The sequence below is a fragment of the Miniopterus schreibersii genome (genome assembly GCF_964146895.1).
Source record: "Miniopterus schreibersii genome assembly, chromosome: X".
Classification (NCBI taxonomy): Eukaryota; Metazoa; Chordata; class Mammalia; order Chiroptera; family Miniopteridae; genus Miniopterus; species Miniopterus schreibersii.
The window spans coordinates 54,117,703-54,139,935 of NC_138104.1; the positions used below are offsets into that span (position 1 = coordinate 54,117,703).

General features: G+C 37.9%; 1 protein-coding gene across 1 annotated transcript in view; it reads left to right on the forward strand.

The window, feature by feature from the left end:
• The window catches only part of ZC3H12B (zinc finger CCCH-type containing 12B), a gene marked incomplete at its 3' end in the record, with an annotated part of 347,079 nt that overhangs the window by 226,809 nt on the left and 98,037 nt on the right, over nucleotides 1–22,233 (forward strand). The window contains exon 3 of the mRNA XM_081125898.1: nucleotides 3,844–4,007. The remainder of the gene's footprint in view (nucleotides 1–3,843; nucleotides 4,008–22,233) is intronic.

Genomic DNA, 22,233 nt, shown 5'->3' on the forward strand with positions numbered 1-22,233 from the left:
TGAAATTTGAATTTCTTTGTTTTAATGTTTTCTCATATTAAAGAACGCTATAACCCTGGCTGGTATGGCTCAGTTGGTTGAGCATTGTCCAATGCACCAAAAGGTGGCAGGTTCGATTCCTGGTCAGGGCACATACCCAGGTTGCAAGTTCAATCCCTAGTTAAGGTGCATGTGGGAGGCAGCAGGTTGATGTTTCTTCCATATCTCCTCTCTCTCTCTCTCTCTTCTTCTCTCTAAAAATTGATAAAATTTTTAAAAATTATTAAAATAAAGTTATAGCCTGAGAGCTCTTTTAAATTCTAAGCAATAATTGATACATTTTGACATTCTTAGGAAGTTGATTTGTGTATAATAAGAGGTAGCAAGAATATCATCATGGCTATTCTCTTTTTAACACACCAACAATATTTATGCTCTGTTTTTGAATCCTATTGCTTGGCTTCTGGACTCCAATAAGAGATTTGGGGCACTAATATATCCAGTCCAGCAGTTACACTTACATGGCCAACCTCACATAAAGTCTTCAGATTGGAACATATCTTTGTTGTGAGAAAACTTACACCTGTAAATTGGGATCAACAATTGTACAGATTACTTCTGTTTCATTGACTTTTTTGAGGCAATATTTGTATAAGACCATAGAACAAAACTGTGTGAAGCTAATTACACCAAAGAAAATATATGAACTTAAGTCAATCATCTAGAACACAGCATTAGACTACTTAATAGTCTTGATTTAGATCTCTTTGGCTCTTACTGGCTTAACCTTTATTAATGAGTTACTACATATTAACTGTCTGTTGTAGAGATATACTTCTTGGCATATATATGTATTTATATGCAAGAGAAAGGGTATTTTTCTCATCAGCTCAAAAAATACTTCCTGATTTATCAGCTAGAAAAAGGGGAATGATTACTTTTTTGAACTGGTAGAAATAAGAAACAAGTTTACGGATTTGGTTTCTTCTAATACACTTGTTTCTTCCTGGTGATGATCATCTGTCCTGATAGGCAGACATTTAACTTGCTCATAAAATTTTACAAATTTTTGGGCCTTGGCCAGCATGTCTCAGTGTGGTGCATGGGTCGCGGGTTTGATCCCTGGTCAAGGGCAGTACCTGGGTCATAGGTTCAATTCGGGGCCCTGGTCAGGGCACTTGTGGGAGGCAACCAATCCATGTGTTTCTCTCACATAGATGCTTCTCTCTCTTCTCTCTCTCTCCCCCTGACCCTTCCCTTCCACTCTCTCTGAAAATCAATGGAAAAAATACCCTCGGATGAGGATTTAAAAAAATTATTGGGATCCTGTTGTGTATTTATATGTTCTTTGCTATTGCTAGGTCATGTTTATTTTAATTTACTTTTCTCTCTCTCACTCTCATTCTCTCTCTCTCTCTCTTTCCCTCTCTCTCTTTCCCTCTCTCTCTCCTTTCTGTCCAGCCAGACCATTGTGAAGATTCGATGTATGGAAATCTAGTGAAAACTGATACACTTTCTTAAACCTCTTCACTACCTTCTGTATTCTAGCATGATTTCACTTTGAGGAGGACATATAGTTAACAGTCACCCGGTGTGCTGCTTCTTACCCCTTTACAAGGAAGCAGCCTAAATAGCCAACTTGCAAGATACTACTGCTTCTTTTAAGGACCATGAGTTTCATAGGTGGCACTTGGAGAGATAATAACCACCTACCTCCTTCATCCTGGGCACATAAGGTGTGTAGATGAGCAACAGCTCCTCCAAGTCACATTTGCACGATTGTTTGAATAATTTTATCTGCTACTTCAAAACATTGCTTTCTATCCTGCTTGCTTATATGACAGTCAACTCAAGGAAATAGCTGCTACTCAGAGATAAAGACAAGAAGAAAAACTTGGAAGGTCAGGAAAATGCTTTCTTCCCTGAGGATCTTATAAGCGATTTAACATATATTTGTGGAACATCTAGTATGTGTGAAACTTAGCAGTAGAGACTTAGAGATGAATAAGACTCACCTTGTCTTATTCAAGACAAGCTTAGTTTAGCAGAGTGAAAGCTATTGAGAATATTCTTCTTAGTCTCCTTTTAAAACTCAGCGACACATCATGAGCCTTTTTCTGACTGCTCACAAATGTTGTATTATTGCATCTATAAATCACTAAAATGGTAGAACCAGAAGGGGATGTGGGTAAACAAGGCTGACCTTTTCATCATGATAACTGTGGCAACAAGGAACTTCAACTAACAACATATTTACTGGTATGGCCAGCTCAGATGCCAGTGCCTCATGGGACACCTCAGGTGTCTCCCCCAAAATGTGTACACACTGTAACAGCTGAGCTCAATTTTGAAAATAAAATGTATTTTAATAAATGCTGCTTTTAAAGTTATATAATTATTCAAAAAAAAAAAATATATATATATACACACACATTTTTGGGACACCCTATATTTCCCCACAGATGCCAGCTTGAGCAGTAATCCTAATATTCTGATTATATATACATAGGGAATCAACTCCAGAATAGCATCTCACTCTTAAACTTGTTTCACATCTAATAAAGGTCATAGGTGTATTTGCACAAAGCTACATACCATTTTCTTGAAATTTATATATGTCTAAATGAACTGTGAAATATATCCTCTAATGATTTTAGGTTAAATACTATTGTCAGTTTTTCCTGCTTTGACTTTTAATTGATTTTGTTCACCTATCCAGTATCACTGATTCAATGTCCTATTCATACAGTAACAAAATTTTTCAAAACATTCTTAATTTCAAGTCTTTTCTTCTATTATCCTTCCAAATCATCAGTGTTCCAAAAGTTTCCTTTCTTCTTAATATCCAAGGTACAACTCCTGGATTGTATCTGGCGCCAGGAAGTAACACAAAAATCTCTTTCATCAGATTTTATTGCATAATTTGGAGTTCGGAAAATATAATCAACACACTACTAAAAGTAATATTCAAGGAATGGGAAAATTCCCAAAGCTAGGATGTGGGGATAATGATAAAAACCTCCACAAAACTTTGTTAGGCCATATTTTACTCCTGGACAATGATTTAATGCTCTGACTTCTAGATGGGAAATACGTTTTGGACCATTTCAAAATAGAAAAAGGTAATTGGTCATTAGTTAATGATTTAGCATTTTAAATTTCCCTAAAAGATTATTCATTCATTTATCTTAGATTAATAAGAAGGGAATGGCTAAAATGTTCAAATTTAGTCTTATCTAAGTGTTCTTGTTTCTGTCAACTTTGCAAACTTCATGTGTGATTTTTTAGTTAATTAGATCATGAAGGAACTGAAGGATAGAAAATTCTCCTCCAGATGGAATTTAATATATTTCCAGTCATTAGGAAATTATTTATTCTGAATTGAAGTCCTTTAAGATTATGATCTTATTTGTTTTGCATAGAAGATCAACAAGAAGAAATACTCATAACTAATCTGAAAATTTTACATAGGATCTATCTGGAAACATTCTACTACTTAATGAAAAGTCTAGGTAAAGTAGTTCTTAAATTCGCTGCTCATCTGTGTTTTTCTTTTTTCAAAAATGTGTGCGGCACAAGCATGCATACATAATTCAATTACTGTTCTTTTAGACTGAGTCGTTTCCACAGTTACAACATGAGTTCTCTTTGGCCTGTGGAAGATGCTGAGTGTCAATATATATAGAAGACTAAAAAAGTGCTGCACCTCAGATTAGCATAATTATTGAAATGAACTATCAGCCTTTGAGATCCAAATCTCTTGCTGCCCTGACTACAGTATGGAACTTTAAATGGATAAAATGTGTTTCAGAGGAAGGTTTGCCTTCTGCTCATGCAACTCTATTGTAATTTACCTTTCCCAAGGCTTTGGATTCTTGGACATTTCTGCCTCAACAGAGGATAAAAGCCATGATGTGATGGATAAGCTACACAAGAAAGAAATACAGATGTAGACTACCGGCCTCTGAAAAATACTGAGTTTGCCGAGGATCTGTGCCAGAAGTGGGAAATGTCTGAGATGTTAAGAGGTGAGTGAGTACTTTGATAATTTGTTTTAAAATATCTACTTATTGATTTTAGAGAGATAAGAAGGGAGAGAGAGAGAGAAACATCCATGTGAGAGAGAAACATTGACTGTGTCCCACACGCAATCCAACAGGGAATTGAACCCACAACCTAGGTATGTGCCCAGACCAAGAATCATACTGGCAACCTTTCAGTACATGAGATGACATTCAATCAACTGAGAAACACCCCCAGGGCTTGGCGATTATTGTTATTGGGGGGGGGGTGCATGAGAGAGACAGAGAGAGAGAGTAGACTTCAGTGAGAAGATTATCAGGATCTGTGTAAAATAAAAGGCTGAAGCTACTTTTATAAGAAAATTAAGCTTTCCGAAAAATTGAGCTATCAAAGCACTGTGAAAATCTGAACACAACTAATATTATTGTCTTTTTTCTTTCTTTCATCTTTATTTTTGAAAGTATTACAGATGTCCTCATTTTCCCACATTGCCCCACTTCATCCAGTTCCCACCAACTACCCCCCCCCCCAGGCCTTCAACACACTATTATATGTGTACATGGGTTATGTATATATGCATATAAGTTCTTTGGTCAATCTCTACTCACCCCCCACCCCGTCCTTCTGACCATGCTTCCATGGCTCTGGACCTATTTTGTTTGTCCATTTATTTTGTTCATTAGATTCCACATATAAGTGAGATCATGTGGTGCTTGTCTTTCTCTGGCTGGCTTATTTCACTTAGCATAATACTCTCCTGGTCCACCCATGATACTTCCAAGAGTAAGAGATCCTTCTTTTTCACAGATACATAGTATTCCATGGTGTAAATGTACCACAGGTTTTTTATCCACTCATCTACTGATGGCCATTTGAACTGTTTCCAGATCTTAGCTATTGTAAACAGAGCTGCTCTGAGCATAAGAGTACATATATTCTTTCTGATTGGTCATTAGGAATTCTTGGGATATATTTCTAGAAGTGGGATCACTGGATCAAACAACAGTTCCATTTTTAATTTTTGGAAGAAACTCCATACTGTTTTCCATAGTGGCTGCACCAGTCTGCATTCCCACCATCAGTGTACTAAGGTTCCCTTTTCTCCACATCCTCCCCAGCACTTGTTTCTTGATTTATTGATGGTAGCCATTCTGGCAGGTGTGAGGTGATATCTCATTGTCTTTCTAATTTGCATTCCTCTGGTGATTAGTCACTTTGAGCAACTTTACATTTGTGTCTTGACTGTCTATATGTCTTCCTTGGACAAGTGTCTATTCAGGTCCTTTGCTCATTTTTTAATTGGATTGTCTTCTTTTTCTTGAGTTGTATGAGTTCCTTATATATTTTGGAAATTAACCCATTAACTGATGTATCATTGGCAAATACGTTCTCCCATACAGTGGGTTCATTTTTATTTTTATTTTTTGTAAATCCTCATCCAAGGATATTTTTTCCATTAATTTTTTTTATAGAGTGGAAGAGAGGGAGGGGAGGAGTGAGAGACAGAGAGAGAGAAACATCTCTTTGAGGCAAACATTGATTGGTTGCTTCCCCCAGGTGCCCTGGCCAGGACTAGGGATCAAACCTGCAACCCAGCTACATGCCCTTGACCAGAAATCAAACCCTCAAAACTTTGGTGCCCAGGGTGACACTCCATCCACTGATCCACATCAGGAAAGAGCCCTTTTGCATTTTGAAGACAGTTACTTTTGCTGTGCAGAAGTTTTTACTTTGATGAAGTCCCATTCCTTTATTTTTTCTTTTGTTTCTCTTTCCATAGGAGATGTATCTGTGAAAATTTTACTACGTGAGATGTCTAAGATTTTGCTGCCTATGTTTCCTTCTATGATTTTTATGGTTTAACCACTTACAATTAAGTTGTTTGTCCATTTTGACTTTATTTTTTGTATGGTGTAAATTGGTGGTATAGTTTCATTTTATTTATTTTTTTGCATGTACTTGTCCAATTGTCCCAAAACAATTTATTGAAGAGACTGTGTTTATTCCATTGTATGTTCTTGCTTCCTTTGTCAAATATTAAATGAGCATAATGGCTTAGGTCAACTTCTGGGTTCTCTGTTCTGTTCCATTGAACTATGTGCCTGTTCTTGTGCAAGTCCCAGGCTGTTTTGATTAAAATAGCTTTGTAGTATAATTTGATATCTGGTATTATGATCCCTTCAACTTTGTTCTTCATTCTCAAGATTGCTGTGGCTTTTCAAGTCTTTTTTGGTTCTATATAAATATTTGGATTATTTGTTCTAGATCTGTGAAATATGCCATTGGTATTTTAATAAGGATTGCATTGAACCTATAGATTGCTTTGGTAATATGGACATTTTAATGATGTTATTTCTTCCTATCCATGAACATAGAATATTCTTCCACTCATTTGTATCTTCTTCTGTTTCTTTTTTTCAATGTCCTACATTTTTCTGAGTACAGGTCTTTTACCTGCTTGGGTAAGTATATGCATAAGTATCATTTTATTGTTGCTGCAGTAATAAAAGGAATTTTTTTAGTTTCTCTTTCAGAGAGAGATCATTGGTGTAAAAAACGCCATCAATTTCTGGATGTTAATTATGTATCCTGCTACTTGGCCAAATTTATTTATTAACTCTAGTATTTTATTTTATTTTTTGGTGGATTCTGTAGTGTTCTTTATGTACAATATCATGTGATCTGTGAATAATGACTCCTTACATATATCAATACCTTTTATTTTTTCTTCTTGTCTGATCACTGCTGCTAGGACTTCCAGGACCATGTTGAATAAGAGTGGTGAAAGCAGACATCCCTGTCTTGTTCCTGTTCTTAAGGGAAATGCTCTTAGTTTTTGCCTATTGAGAATGATGACTGTAGGTTTGTAATCTATGGCTTTTATTATGTTGAGGTATGATACCTCTATTCCTACTTTGCTAAGAGTTTTTATCTAAAAGGGGTGCTGGATTTCGTTGAATGCTTTTTCTGCATCTATTGGTATGATGATGTGATTTTTTTCCCCCTTTATCTTTATTGTTGAAAATATTGTAAATGATCCCTTTTTCCCCCTTTACCATTTCCACCCCACATCTACTCCCCACCCCAGGCCTTCACCAAACTATTCTCTGTGTTGTGGGGTTTGCATATATGTATATAAATTCTTTGGTTAATCTCTACTCCCCCATCTCCACCTTCCCTCTGAGATTCATTCATATGTTCCATGATTCTATGTCACTGAATCTATTTCATTCATCAGTTTAGTATGTTCTTTAGGTTCCACATGTAACTGAGATCATGTGATATTTGTCTTTCTCTGCCTGGTTTATTTCACTTAGCATAATTTTCTCCAGGTCCATCCATACTCTTCCAAAGGGTACGAGATCCTTCCTCTTTACAGCTGCATAGTATTCCATGGTGTAAATGTCCCACAGCTTTTTTTCCGCTCATCTACTGATGGGCACTTGGGCTATTTCCAGATCTTAGCTACCGTAAATTGCACTACTATGAACATAGGGGTGCATATATTCTTTCTGATTAGTGTTTCAGGATTCTTAGGATATGTTCCTAGAAGTGGGATCACTGGATCAAAAGGCAGTTCCATTTTCAATTTTTTGAGGAACATCCATACTATTTTCCATAATGGTTGCACCAGTCTGCATTCCCACCAGCAGTGTACCAGGGTTCTTCTATCCCCATATCCTTGTCAGCACATGTCATTTGCAAATTTGTTGAAGGTAGCCATTCTGACAAGTGTGAAGTGATACCTCATTGTGGTTTTAACTTGCATTTCTCTGATGATTAGTGACCTTGAGCATTTTTTCATATGTCTTTTGGCCATCTGTATGTCTTCTTTGGAGAAGTGTCTATTCAGGTCCTTTGCCCATTTTTTAATTGGATTGTTTGTCTTCCTCTTGTTGAGTTGTATGAGATCTTTGTACACTTTGGAAATTACCCTCTTATCAGATGTATCCTTGGCAAATATGTTCTCCCATACCGTAAGGTTTCTTTATATTTTGAGGATTATTTCTTTTGCTGTGCAGAAGTTGTTTAGTTTGATGAAGCCCCATATGTTTATTTTTTTCTGTTTCCATGGCCTTAGGGGATGTATCAGTGGAAATTGCACTATGTGAGACGTCTGTGACTTAACAGCCTGTTTTCTTACTGGATTTTTATGGTTTCACAACTTATTTTAAGTATTTTATCCATATTTTTTCCATTTTGAATTTATTCTTATGTATGGAGTTAGTGAAATAATTTTATTTTTTTGCATGTACCTGTCCAATTTTCCCAACACCATTTATTGAAGAGGCTGTCTTTACTCTATTGTATGCTCTTGCTTCCTTTGTGAAGTATTAATTGACCATAATGGTGTGGGTCAATTTCTGAGGTCTCTGTTCTGTTCTGTTGATCTATATGTCTGTTGATGTACCAATACCAGGCTGTTTTGATTACAGTGGCTTTGTAGTATAGTTTGATATCCAGTAAAGTGATCTCTCCAACTCTGTTCTTCATTCTCAAGATTGTTGCAGCTATTGGGTCTCTTTGGTTCCACATAAATTTTTGGAATATTTGTTCTGTCTCTGTGAAATATGCTGTAGGTATTTTATTAGAAATTGCATTGAATCTATAGATTGTTTTGGGTAGTATGGACATTTTTATGATATTAATTCTTCTAATCCATGTATATCGTATATTCTTCCACTTGTTTATATCTTTCTCTAGTTCTTTTTTCAGTGTCCTGTAGTTTTCCAAGTACAGGTCTTTTACATCCTTGGTTAAATTTATTCCAAGATATCTTGCTTTTTTAGTTGGAATGGTAAATGGTATTGTTTTTTTAGTTTCTCTTTCTGAGAGTTCTTTGTTGGTGTATAAAATTGCTGTCGATTTCCAGATATTAATTTTGTATCCAGCTACCTTGCCAAATTCATTTTTCAAATTTAGTAGTATTTTGGTGGATGTTTTCTATGTACAGTATCATGTCATCTGCAAGTAATGACAGTTTTACTTCCTCCTTTCCAGTATGGATACCTTTTATGTTTTCTTCTTGTCTGATGGCTGTGGCAAGGACTTCCATTACTATGTTGAATAAGAGTGGTGAAAGTGGACCTTGCCTTGTTCCTGTTTTTAAAGAAAATGATTTTAGTTTTTGCCCATTGAATATGATGTTGGCTGTATGTTTCTCATATATGGACTTTATTATTTTCAGGTATGTTCCCTCTAGTCCCACTTTGCTGAGAGTGATTATTAAAAATGCATGCTAGATTTTGTCAAATACATTTTCTGCATCTATTGATATAATCTTAAGATTTTTGTGCTTCATCTTGTTTATATGATGTATCACATTTATTGATTTGTGAATATTATACCAACCTTGCATCCCCAGAATAAATCCAACTTGATCATGGTGTATGATCATTTTAATATATTGCTGCATCCAATTTGCTAATATTTTCTTGAGGATTTTTAGCATCTATGTTCATCAAGGATAGTGGCTTGTAATTCTCTTTCTTTGTAGTGTCTTTATCTAGTTTTGGGATTAAGATAATACTGGTCTCCTAAAAAGAGCTTGGGAGTCTTCCCTCCTCTTGAATTTTCTGGAATAGTTTGAGTAGAATAGGTGTTAGTTCTTCTTTGAATATTTGGTAAAACTTGCTTGTAAATCCATCTGGTCCTGGACTTTTGTTTGCTAGGAGTTTTTTGGTTACTGCTTCAATTTCATTAGTTGTTATCAGCCTATTCAGATTTTCTGATTCTTCCTGCTTCAGCTTTGGAAGCTTGCATGCTTCTAGGAATTTGTCCATTTAACCCAAGTGGTCCAGTTTGTTAACATATAGTAGCTCATAGTATTTTCTTATGATCCTTTGTATTCCTGTGGGTAAGTTATTATATTGCCTCTTTCATTTCCGATTTTATTTATTTGGGTCCTCTCTCCTTGTTTCTTAGTGAATCTGGCTAAAGGAGCATAAGTCTTATTTATCTATTCAAAGAACCATCTCTGTCATTACTTTCTTCTCTGATCTTTATTATTTCCTTCCTTCTACTTCCTCAGAGCTTTCCTTGCTGTTCTCTTTCTAATTCTTTTAGTTGTTGTGTTAGATGGCTTCTTAGACCTTTTTTCTTGTTTCTTCAGATATGCCTGTAATGCTATGAACTTTCCTCTCAGGAGTGCTTTCACTCTGTCCCACAGATTTGGGGTTGTTGACTATATGTTTTCATTTTTTACCAGGAATTTTTTGAATTTCTTCCTTGTTCTCATTGGTAACCCATTCATTGTTCAATAACATGCTATTTATCCTCCATTTGTTTGAATATTTTGGAATTTTTTTATAATGGTTGATTTCTAATTTCATGCCACTGGGATCCAAGAAGATGCTTGATATGATTTCAATCTTCTTGAACTTGTAGAGACTTGTTTTGTGTCCTAACATGTGGTTTATTTTTGAGAATGTTCTATGTGAACTTGAGAGAAATGTATATTCTGCAGCTTTTGGATCAAATGTTCTGTATATATCAATTAACTCCATTAGCTCTAGTGTGTCAATTAAGGTCTGTGTTTCCTTGTTGACCCTTTGTCTGGATGATCTTTCCAGTGATGACAGTAAGTTGTTAAAATTCCCTACAATGATTGTGTTGCTGTCAATCTCCCCCTTAAAGTCCACCAATTTTCTTTTGTATATTTACATGCTCCTATATTGGTGCATAGATGTTTTTAAGGGTTATATGCTCCTGTTGGATGGATCCCTTTAGTATTATGTATTTACCTTCTTTTTCTTTAGTATTATGTATTGACCTTCTTTGTCTCTTGTCATGGTCTTTATTTTGAAGTTTATTTTGTCAGAAATAAGTATTGCTACCCCAGCTTTTTTTTGTTTGCATTTGCATGGAGCATTTTTTCTATTTCTTCACTTTCAGTCTGTGTGAATCTTTTGTTTTTGAGGTGTGTCTTTTGTAGACAGCTTATATACGGGTCATGTTTTCTTATCCATTCAGCTATACCCCATGTCTTTTGATTGGAGCATTTAACCCATTCATATTTAAGGTTCTTGTTGATATGTACTTGGTTAACACCATTTTTTCCCTTTATGCCTATGTGCCTTACTCTCTATATTTCTTCTTCTTAAAGCAGTCCTTTTAGCACTTCTTGCAATGCTGGTTTGGTGCTACTGAACTCCCTCAGACTTCTTATTTAGGGGAGCTCTTTATTTCACCATCAACTTTGAATTATAGCCTTGCTGGATTTTGCAGTCTTGAATGCAGTTTCTTGCTTTTCATCACTTTGAGAACTTCATGCCACTGCCTTCTGGCCTGAAGTGTTTCTGTTGAGAAATCCACAGACAGCCTTATGGGGACGTCCTTGTAGTTCACTAGTTGTCTCTCTCTTGCAGCCCTTAGGATTCTCTCTTTTTCCTTAACATTTGCCATTTTAATTATGATTTGTCTTCATTGTGGATCTCTTTGTGTTTATCTTGATTGGGACTCTTAGTGCTTCCTGCACATGTGTAGCTTTTTTCTTTCACCAGGCTAGGGAAGTTTTTTGTGATTATTTTTTCAAACAGGTTCTCTATCTCTTGTTCATTTTTCTCCACCTCTAGTAGGCCTATGATGTGTATGTTGTTTCATTTCATGTTGTCCCAAAGTTCTCTTAAACTGTCCTCATGCTTTTTAAGCATTCTTTCTTTTTGCTGCTCTGATTAAGTGTGTTTTTCTACCTTATCTTCTAATTCACTTATTCAATCCTCTGCTTCATTGGGCCTGCTTTTAATTCCCTCCAGCATATTCTTGATGTCAGGTATAGTATTCTTTATTTCTGCCTGGTTCTTATTCATAGTATCTATATCTTTTTTATTCTGATGTAGTTTTCACTAAGTTCTTTGTATTTCCCATTACGTTTCCGAATGGTCCCATTAAGTCTCTTGAGGTTCTCACTAATTTCCTTGAGCATCTTTATAACCATTACTCAGAACTCTATTTCTAATAACTTGGTTATTTCCATCTCATCGAGGTCTTTTTCTGGTGATTTTTATTTCTTTAGTTTGGGGATTGTTTCTTTGTCACTCCATTTTAGCTGTCTCTTTGCTTTTGTTCCCATGTGTAAGATACAACTACTATGACTCCCAGTCTTTATGGTGTGGCTTTATGTAGTAAGTGTTCTGTGGGACAGGGTGGTAAAGTCTCCTTGAACTCTTGAGCTGAAAGCTCTAATAATGTCCTTTGTATGGGTTATGTGGACCCTCTTGCTGTGATTGGGAGCTGACTGTTGTTGGCCCATTCATGGGTAGGATCAACTTTCACCCCACAGAATTGAGCTTAGCAGGATGGAGCCAGCTGGAGATGGGAGTGCAAATCCAATCTTCCCTTTGAATGGGATGACACAGGATCTCTGACCTCGATAGGGGAGTTAGCTGTTTGCCTTCTAACTCAGCAGTGCCCTGTCAGAAACCCTGAGGGGAGGCTCTGAGTGGATTGCACCATATGCCCCGGCTCTTGGATATGTCCCCTTTCTCCTGTGTGGCATCCCCAGCAGGTATGGAGATAGAGTTTGGAGGAAGAGAACAGGCTTCCCCCTTCCACTTGGAGTGTCACCTTCCCTTGGGAAGGGAGAGAAAGAGCTGCTCATTTCCTTCTGTCTCTGTAGTGCTCCTCCATAGGCCTCTTTGGAGTGCTATGAGTGAGTTAGGTCCAATGTTCTAGCTCTGCTTTGCATCCATTTCCCCCAGTGGATATGAGATTGGCAGGGTTTTGCCAGCAGAATCTGGGGATGATAGTCTAATCCACCCTTTGATCGAAGTGGTTAAGGTCCTTAGCCCTCAAGATGGGAGGTAGGCATTCTCCTTTAAGCTCCATGCCAGAGCTCTGGAAGTGAAGCTCCTAGGGGGATGCAGCAGATTTCACAGTTCTGATTTATGACCCCTTTATCCAGTGAGGCTGCACCTGCAAGAAAGTATAGGTGGGGCTTGGAGTAGTAGTAAATCAAGGCTGCCCCCTACACTTTGGGTAGCACTGGCTCTTGTGGGGGCGTAGGAGAGAGCTTGTCATTCCCTTCTCTCCTTGCAGCTGACCGCTAGAGGCCCTGATGCAGACCTCCAAGGAGGTGGCTCTAGATGTTCCAGTTCTGAACTGTAATTCCCACTTTTAGTCTGCACTTGGTTGGTGGTGCAGACAGGTTTTGGGAATGCAAATCCAGGCAGCCCCTTGTTGGAAGTGGTGCAGGTCCTCAGCCCTCAAGAAGGAAGCAAGTCACTTGCCCTACAGCTCATTGGCACCAGAGCTCTTGAAAGGAGGCTCCTAGTGGGTCACACAGGATTTCACAGTTCTGATTTATGACCCATTTTCCCATGGAGCTTGTCCCTGCAGGATGGTGCAGGTGGGGCTTGGAGTGGTAGCACAAGGCTGCTCCTTTTGCTTGGGGTTTCTCTGGCTTCTGTGGGAAGAGTAGAGGGCTTGTCACCATGCACTTCATGGTCAGAGGTCCTAGTGAGGGTTTCTGATGGGAGGGGGGTAAAGTCCCAGGTCTGATTTTCACTTTATTCTTGCTGTAGATCTGCTCTTGGCTTGTGGCGCAGGCTGCTTCTGGAATGCAAATCCGGGCTTTGGGAATGCAAATTCAGGGTGCCCTTTCTTGGGGGTGGCACAGGCACTTGGCCTTCTAGAAGAGAGATGTCACTTGCCTTGTAGCTCAGGGGCACCCCTCCAGAGCTCTTGAAGAGGGGCTCCTAAGGGATGCATCCAGTTTCACAGTTCTGATTTGTGACCCTTTTTCCCAGCGGGTCAGCTCCTGCAGTAAGGTGCAAGTGGGGTTTGGAGTAATAGCACAAGGCTGCACCCTTTGCTTGGGGTTGCACTGGCACTTGTGGGGGGAGTAGAGAGCTTGTGACCCTTCTCCATGCCTGCAGTTCACTGCCAGAGGCCCTGGTGAAGGCTTCTGAGAAGGAAGGCTCCAAAGTCCCAGTTCTGGTTTGCACTTTGCTCCAGTTGTGGTTCTGCACTTGGCTTGAGGTTCAGGCAGGTTTTGGAATGCAAATCCAGGGTTTGGGAGTGTAAATTTATGCGGCCCCTTGTTGGGGGTAGCATAGGACCTTAACAGATTAGTTAGAGGCTAGCTTTCTATCTTTGTGGCATCCTGCCAAAGATCTTGAAGAGAGGCTTGCAAGTGCATGCCTCCCCCTTATTCTGCAGCTGCTTGTAGCCTAAAGCCCTGCCCAGGGTGTCTTCCTTTGGGGAATGGCCTGCCTAGCCCATGGGAGAGGAGGAAGATTGGCTCTTATTCCCCAGCCACTCAGTTCAATGTTCATCTAAGGCTATCTATAGTTTTTCCAGAGGAAAAAGCATGGTTAAGGTCCTTCTTGTGTACAGCCTTCAGTTCTTTATGCCAGACTCAAGTTTAGCAGGGTGGTGTCACTAGTATTTGGAGAACAGGGTTAGTTCACTTTATCAAGCTGGTGCTGCAAAAATAGAAGTGCTGGACCCTGGGGATGGCATCTGGGGATGGTGTGGGATATTGGCTTGGGACTGGGACCTTAGTAGCCTGCCTTCCTGATCTCCAGTGCTGTGTGAGTCACCCTGATCTCCTCCTGGCTTCCGTATGCCCTGAGTCTCTTTCCCTCCACCAGAGCCACAGGTGAGTGCAGGAGAGTGAGTCCCTGTGCAGTGGCCTTTATGGAGAATAACCTGGATTCAAGCAGACCCCCTCCCCTTTCCAGTGTGCCAGTTCCACGCTTATTTTTTGCTGCCAAATGTTGTGCAGGCCCTTCTTTCAGGCACTAGTGTTCTGAGTTGGAGGTCCTTGCTTAGGACTGAGATTGCTCTTTCCTCTGGGGGGCTTTTGCAGCCACAATATTTCTCCAGCTAAAGCCACTGTCCCTGGATGCAAGGAGCAGCCCTTTCTGCTCCATCCTTCTTACCAGTCTCTGTGTAGCTTCTGTTTTTCAGGCCTTGGATATAATATTCCTGTTCAGGTGTCTTTCTGTTTTTAATTCAAGTTAATTGTTCTAAGTTTTAGCTATATCTCAGATTCAGCACTGGGAGCAGGTATATATTGCTTTCACCTATTCTGTTGCCATCTTCCCCTGAGTTCTGATGATGTGATTTTTATCCTTTTTTTTTTTTTTTTTTTAATGTCATGAATCACATTTATTGATTTGGGAATATTGTACCAGCTTTGCATCCCTGGAATAAATCCAACTTAGTCATGGTTTACGATCTTTTTAATGTATTGCTGGATCTGATTTTCTAATATTTTGTTGAGGATTTTAGCATATATGTTCATCAGAGATATTGCCCTGTAATTTCCTCTCTTTGTAGTGTCCTTATCTGGTTTTGTATTAGGATAATGCTGACCTTGTCAATAGAACTTGAAAGTATTCCTTAATCTTGAATTTTTTGGAATAGTTTGCAGAGCATAAGTGTTCTTCATTGAATGGTTGGTAAAACTCTCCTGTGAAGCCATCTGACCCAGGACTTTTGTTTACTGGGAGCGTTTTAATTACTGCATCAATTACATTAGTGGTTAGTAGTCTAATCAGGTTTTCTGATTCTTTTTAATTGAGTTTTGGAAGATTGTATGTTTCTAGGAGGTTGTCCATTTCTCTCAGTTTGTCCATTTTGTTACCATATAGTGGTGCATAGCATTTTCTCACAATCCTTTGTATTGCTGTAATATCAGTTGTTACTTCACCAATTTTGTTTCTGATTTTATTTTTGGGGGGGTCCTCTCCCTTTGATTATTAATGAGTATGGCTTAAGGTTCATGAATCTTCTTTATATCTTCAAAGAAGCAGCTCTTGGTTTTATTGATATATTTTATGGGTTTGTTTTTTGTTTGGGGGATTATTATTATTACTTTTTTAGTGTATATGTCATTTACTTCCACTCTGATCTTTATTATCTCCTTCCTTCTACTTACTCTGAACATTTCCTGTTGTTCTCTAAATTCTTTTAGTTGTAGGGTTAGACAGTTTATTAGAGGTTTTTTCTTGTTTCTTGAGATAGGCCTGTAATACTATAAACTTCCCTCTCAGGCATAGATTTTGGAGTTGTTGCATGCTCATTTTTTTGGTGTGTCCAAGAATTTTTTTTTAATTTTTTTTTTGTTAAAATATTACAGATGTCCCTTTTTCTCCCCAATGAGCCTCTCCATCCCATCCCTTCCCCCTCCCCAGTCCCTCTCCCCACCATTGTCTGTGTCCTTGGGTAGTGCATATATGCATATAAATTCTTTGGTTACTCTCTCCCCGTCCACCCACCCGCCCTCCTCCATCCTTCTGACATTCGTCAGTCTCATCTATACTTCCATGTCATTGAATCTATTCTGTTCATCAGTTTATTAAGTTCTTTAGATTCCACGTATCAGCGAGATCATGTGATATTTGCCTTTTCATGCCTGGCTAATTTCACTTAGCATAATTTTCTCCAAGTCCATCCATACTGTCCCAAAGGGTACAAGATTATTCTTCTTTACAGCTACGTAGTATTCCATGGTGTAAATGTCCCACAGCTTTTTTATCCACTCATCTACTGATGGGCACTTGGGTTGTTTCCTGATCTCAGCTATTGTAAATTGTGCTGCTATGAACATAGGGGTACGTATATTCTTCCTGATTAATATTTTAGGATTCTTAGGATACATTCCTAGGAGTGGAGTCACTGGGTCAAACAGCAGCTCCATTTCTAATTTTTTGAGGAACCTCCATATTGTTTTCCATAGTGGTTGCACCAGTCTGCATTCCCACCAGCAGTGTACTAGGGTTCCGCTTTCTCCACATCCTGGCCACCACATGTCATTTGTTGATTTGTTGATGGCAACCCTTCTGACAGGTGTGAAGTGATACCTCATTGTGGTTTTAATTTGCATTTCTCTGATGATTATCGACATTGAGCATTTTCTCATATGTCTCTTGGCCATCCGTATGTCCTCTTTGGAGAAGTGTCTATTTAAGTCCTTTCCCCATTTCTTAATTGGATTGTCTTCCTCTTGCTGAGTACTATGAGTTCTTTGTACACTTTGGAAAGTAGCCCCTTATCAGATACATCCTGGGAAAATATGTTTTCCTGGACCGTGGGATTCCTTTGAATTTTGAGGCTGTTTTCTCTTGCAGTGCAGAAGCTTTTTCGTTTCATGTAGTCCCATATGTCTATTTTTTCTTTTGTTTCTCTTGCCCTAGGAGATGTATCAGTGAAAAGTCCACTACGTGGGATGTCTGTGACTTTACTGCCTATGTTTTCTTTCAGGATTTTTATGGTTTCTTGACTTACATTTAAGTCTTTTATCCATTTTGAGTTTATTTTTGTGTATGGTGAAAGTTGGTGGTCCAGTTTCATTCTTTTGCATGTATGTGTCCAATTTTCACAGCACCACTTATTGAAGAGACTGTCTTTACTCCATTGGATACTCTCACCTCCTTTGTCAAATATTAACTGACCATAATGGCATGGGTCTATTTCTGGGGTCTCTGTTCTGTTCCATTGATCTATATGCTTGTTGTTGTCCCAATACCTGACTGTTTTGATTACAGTGGCTTTGTAATACAGTTTGAAGTCCTGTAAAGTGATCCCTCCCACTCTGTTCTTTTTTCTCAAGATGGCTGCAGCTATTCGGGGTCATTTTTGGTTCCATATAAATTTTTGAAATGTTTGTTCTAGATCTGTGAAATATGCTGTTGGTATTTTAATAGGAATTGCATTAAATTTATGAATTGCTTTGGGTAGTATGGACATTTTAATGATATTAATTGTTCCAATCCATGAGCATGATATATTCTTCCACTTGTTTAAATCTTTCTCTATTTCTTTTTTCAGTGTCATGTAGTATTCTGAGTACAGGTCTTTTATGTTCTTGGAGAAGTTTACTCCTAGGTATCTTATTTTTTTAGTTCCAATGGTAAATGGTACTGCTTTTTTAGTTTCACTCTCTGAAAATTCATTGTTGGTGTATAAGAATGCCATTGATTTTTGGATGTTGATTTTGTATCCAGCTACCTTGCCAAATTCGTTTATCAAATCTAGTAGCACTTTGATGGAGTCTTTAGGGTTTTCTATGTACAATATCATGTCATCTGCAAATAATGACAGTTTTATTTCCTCCTTTCCAATTGGGGTACCTTTTATGTTTTCTTCCTGTCTGATGGCTATGGCAAGGACTTCCAGTACTATGTTGAATAAGAGTGGTGAAAGTGGACATCCCTGTCCTGTACCTGTTTTTAATGGAAATGGTTTTAGTTTTTTCCCATTGAGTATGATGGTGGCTATAGGTCTATCATATATGGCCTTTATTATGTTGAGGTATGATCCCTCAATTCCCACTTTGCTGAGAGTTTTTATCAGAGATGGGTGCTGGATTTTGTCAAATGCTTTTTCTGCATCTATTGATATAATCATATGATTCTTGCCCTTCATTTTGTTTATGTGATGTATCACATTTATTGATTTGCGGATGTTGTACCAGCCTTGAATCCCCAGAATAAATCCCACTTGGTCATGATGTATGATCTTTTTAATGTATTGCTGGATCTGGTTTGCCAGTATTTTAGTGAGGAGTTTAGTATCTATGTTCATCAGGGATATTGGCCTGTAATATTCTTTTTTTGTAGTATCTTTATCTGGTTTGGGGATTAGGATGATGGTGGCCACATAAAAAAAGTTTGGGAGTTTTCCCTTCTCTTGAATTTTCTGGAATAGTTTGAACAGAATAGGTGTTAATTCTTCTTTGAATGTTTGGTAAAACTCACCTGTAAATCCATCTGGTTCAGGACTTTTGTTTGCTGGGAGTTTTTTGATTACTGCTTCAATTTCATTAGTTGTTATTGGCCTAATCAGGTTTTCTGCCTCTTCTTGATTCAGCTTTGGAAGATTGTGTGCTTCTAGGAATTTGTCCATTTCCCCCATGTTGTCCAATTTGCTGGCATATAGTTCCACATAATATTTTCTTACACTCCATTGTATTTCTGTTGGGTCAGTTGTTATATCGCCTCTTTCATTTCTGATTTTATTTATTTGGGCCCCCTCTCTTTGTTTCTTAGTGAGTCTGGCTAAAGGTGCATCAATCTTATTTACCTTTTCAAAGAACCAGCCCTTGGTTTCATTGATTTTTTGTATTGTTTTTTTTATTCTCTATGTCATTAATCTCTGCTCTGAGTTTTATTATTTCCTTCCTTCTACTTCCTTGGGGCTTTTCTTGCTGTTCTCGTTCTAGTTCTTTTAGTTGTTGTGTTAGATGATTCATCAGATTTTTTTCTTGTTTCTTGAGGTAGGCTTGTAATGCTATGAATTTTCCTCTCAGGACTTCTTTAGCATGTCCCATAGGTTTTGTGTTGTTGTCTGTTCATTTTCATTACTTTCCATGAAGTGTTTGATTTCTTCCTTGATCTCATTGGTAACCCATTCATTGTTAAATAACATGCTATTTAGCCTCCATGTGTTTGAATATTTTTGAGTTTTTTTATAGTGGTTGATTTCTAGTTTCATGGAATTGTGATCCAAGAAGATGCTTGATATGATTTCAGTCTTCTTATACTTGTAGAGACTTGCCTTGTGCCCTAACATGTGGTCTATTTTTGAGAATATCCCATGTGCACTTGAGAAGAATGTGTATTCTGCTGCCTTGGGGTGAAATGTTCTATAAATGTCAATTAAATCCATTAGGTCTAGTGATTCATTTAAGGTCTGCATTTCCCTGTTGATTTTTGTCTTGATGATCTGTCCAGTGCTGACAATGGGGTGTTAAAGTCCCCCGCTATGATTGTGTTGGTGTCAATTTCCCCTTTAAAGTCCCCCAAAAAATTTTTTATATATTTAGGTGCTCCTGTATGGGTGCATAGATGTTTATAAGTGTTATTTCCTCCTGTTGGATTGATCCCTTTAGTATTATGTAGTGACCACATTTTTCTCTTGTTATGGTCTTTATTTTTATGTCTGTTTTGTCTGAAATAAGAATTGCTACTCCAGCTTTCTTTTCCTTCCCATTTGCATGGAATTTTTTACTCCATGCCTTCACTTTTAGCTGTGTGAGTCTTTTGCTCTCAGGTGGGTCTCTTGTAGACAGCATATATTTGGTTCCTGTTTTCTTATCCATTCAGCTACTCTATATCTCTTGATTGGACCATTTATTCTGTTTACATGTAGGGTTACTCTTGATATAAATTTATTTAATGCTATTTCCCTCCTTTATGGTGATGTACCTTTCTCTCACTATATGTCTTTTTCTTAGAGCAGTCCTTTTACCATTTCTTGCAATGCTGGTTGGGTGGTACTGAACTCCTTTAGCTTTTTTTTTTTTTTTTTTTTTTGGTCTGGGAAGCTCTTTATTTCACCTTCAATTTTAAATGATAGCTTTGCTGGATAAAACAATCTTGGTTGCATGTTCTTGGTTTTCATTACTTTGAGAACTTCATGATACTCCCTTCTGGCCTGAAGGGTCTCTGTTGAAAAATCAGCTGTCAGCCTTATGGGGGTTCCCTTGTATGTCACTGCTTGTCTCTCTATTTCAGCCCTTAATATTTTCTCTTTGTCCTTGACATTTGCCATTTTAATTATGATGTGTCTTGAAGTGGGTCTCTTTGGGTCCCTCTTCTTTGGAACTCTCTATGCTTCCTGAACTTGTATGGCTTTTTCCTTCGCCTGCCTAGGGAATTTTTCTATAATTATTTCTTCCACTAAGTTCTCTATCCCTTGCTCTCTTTCCTCCTCCTCTGGCACTCCTATAATGCGAATGTTGTTTTGATTCATGTCGTCCCAAAGTTGCCTTAGACTGTCCTCATGCTTTTTAAGTGTTTTTCCTTTTTGGTGCTCTGACTGTGATTTTTTCTACCTTGTCTTCTAAGTCACTTATTCTGTCCTCTGCTTCATTGAGCCTGCTTTTAATTCCTTCCAGTGGATTCTTGATATCAGATACAGCATTCTTTATCTCTGTCTGAGTTTTATTTATGGTATGTATCTCTTTTTTCATGTTTTTATTAAGGTCCTCGATCTTATCATCTAGAGTCTTCTTAAGTTCCTTGAACATCTTCATCATCCATACTCTGAACTCCATTTCTGATAACTTGCTTAACTCCATCTCATCAAAGTCTTTTTCTGGCTATATTTCCTTTTCTTTAATTTGGGGGTTTCTTTGTCTCCCCATTTTGGTAGGTCTTAGTGTTTGTATCTATATATTAGATATATTTGCTGTCTCCCAGTCTTGTGGGATGGGATTTTGTCTTGTGGTTCCAGTGGAGCCCAGAGGTGTGTTTTCCTTATACCTCTGAGCTTTTTGCTCTAGGCGTGTCCCTCTTGTGGGTGCCCCTTTTGTGGTTTCTTTATGTTTTCCTGCTGTGGTTGGATCTAGATTGTTGTTGATCAGTCCTTGGGAGGACCCTACTCTCGGGTTGGCTAACTGTGCCTCAGCCCCAACCTCGATGTGTAAGATGTTTTACGGTTGCTGGCCAGGCAGGACAATATACAACTAAAATTCCAGGAAACAAGAGGCATCTTACAAAATATCTTGACAGTCACAATGAAAACAACCCATGTGAAAATAGAACTGGGAGAGTGAAGGGAGAACACACACACATGAAAAAAAAATTGCTTAAAAAAAAAAGAAAGAGAAAGAAAAGTAATGCTTAGAGAGAGAGAGATGTGTATTGTTTTTAATAGTGGTGAAAATTTAGAAAATAATAATAAACTGAAATGTGAAAAATGGAGAAGCTACTGGGAGATAACAGAAGCAGAGAAAAGATTCTGAAAGAAAGTCCAGCAAAAAATTAAGGGAGAGAGTAGGAATAGGATAATAGTTGAAAGTGAGAAAACAAAAATACAATAAAGAGAATAAGAGAAACTAACAATTGGACAGGAAGACAGAAAGGAGCATAATGAAAGAATGAAAGAAAAGTAGAAAAAGAAAAAAGAAAAAAAAGAAAAAAGTTATGTCAATGGATTGAGAGGAGCGAGAGAGATATAGCCCAGGCAGGGAGGGAGTCCCGGTAAGAGATTTATGGGAAACTATAGAGGAAAGCAGTTAACTTGGTTATAATGATGAAGTCCCAGACTTTAAGCAGGGATATCAAGAAAGTCTTGACATTAGAAGCAAGGATAAAACAAAACAAAGCAGATAAACAAAACTAAACTAAAAATAAGCTAAGCAAGACAAAATTTTTTTTAAAAAAGGAGAGAAAAAAATTTAGTTAAAAAAATTATTATAAAATTTAATAAAGGAGAAAAAACAAATTTTCTCCCCCTTCTCTTCTTCCTAAGGAAAAAAGGGAAAAATAAACAAACCTA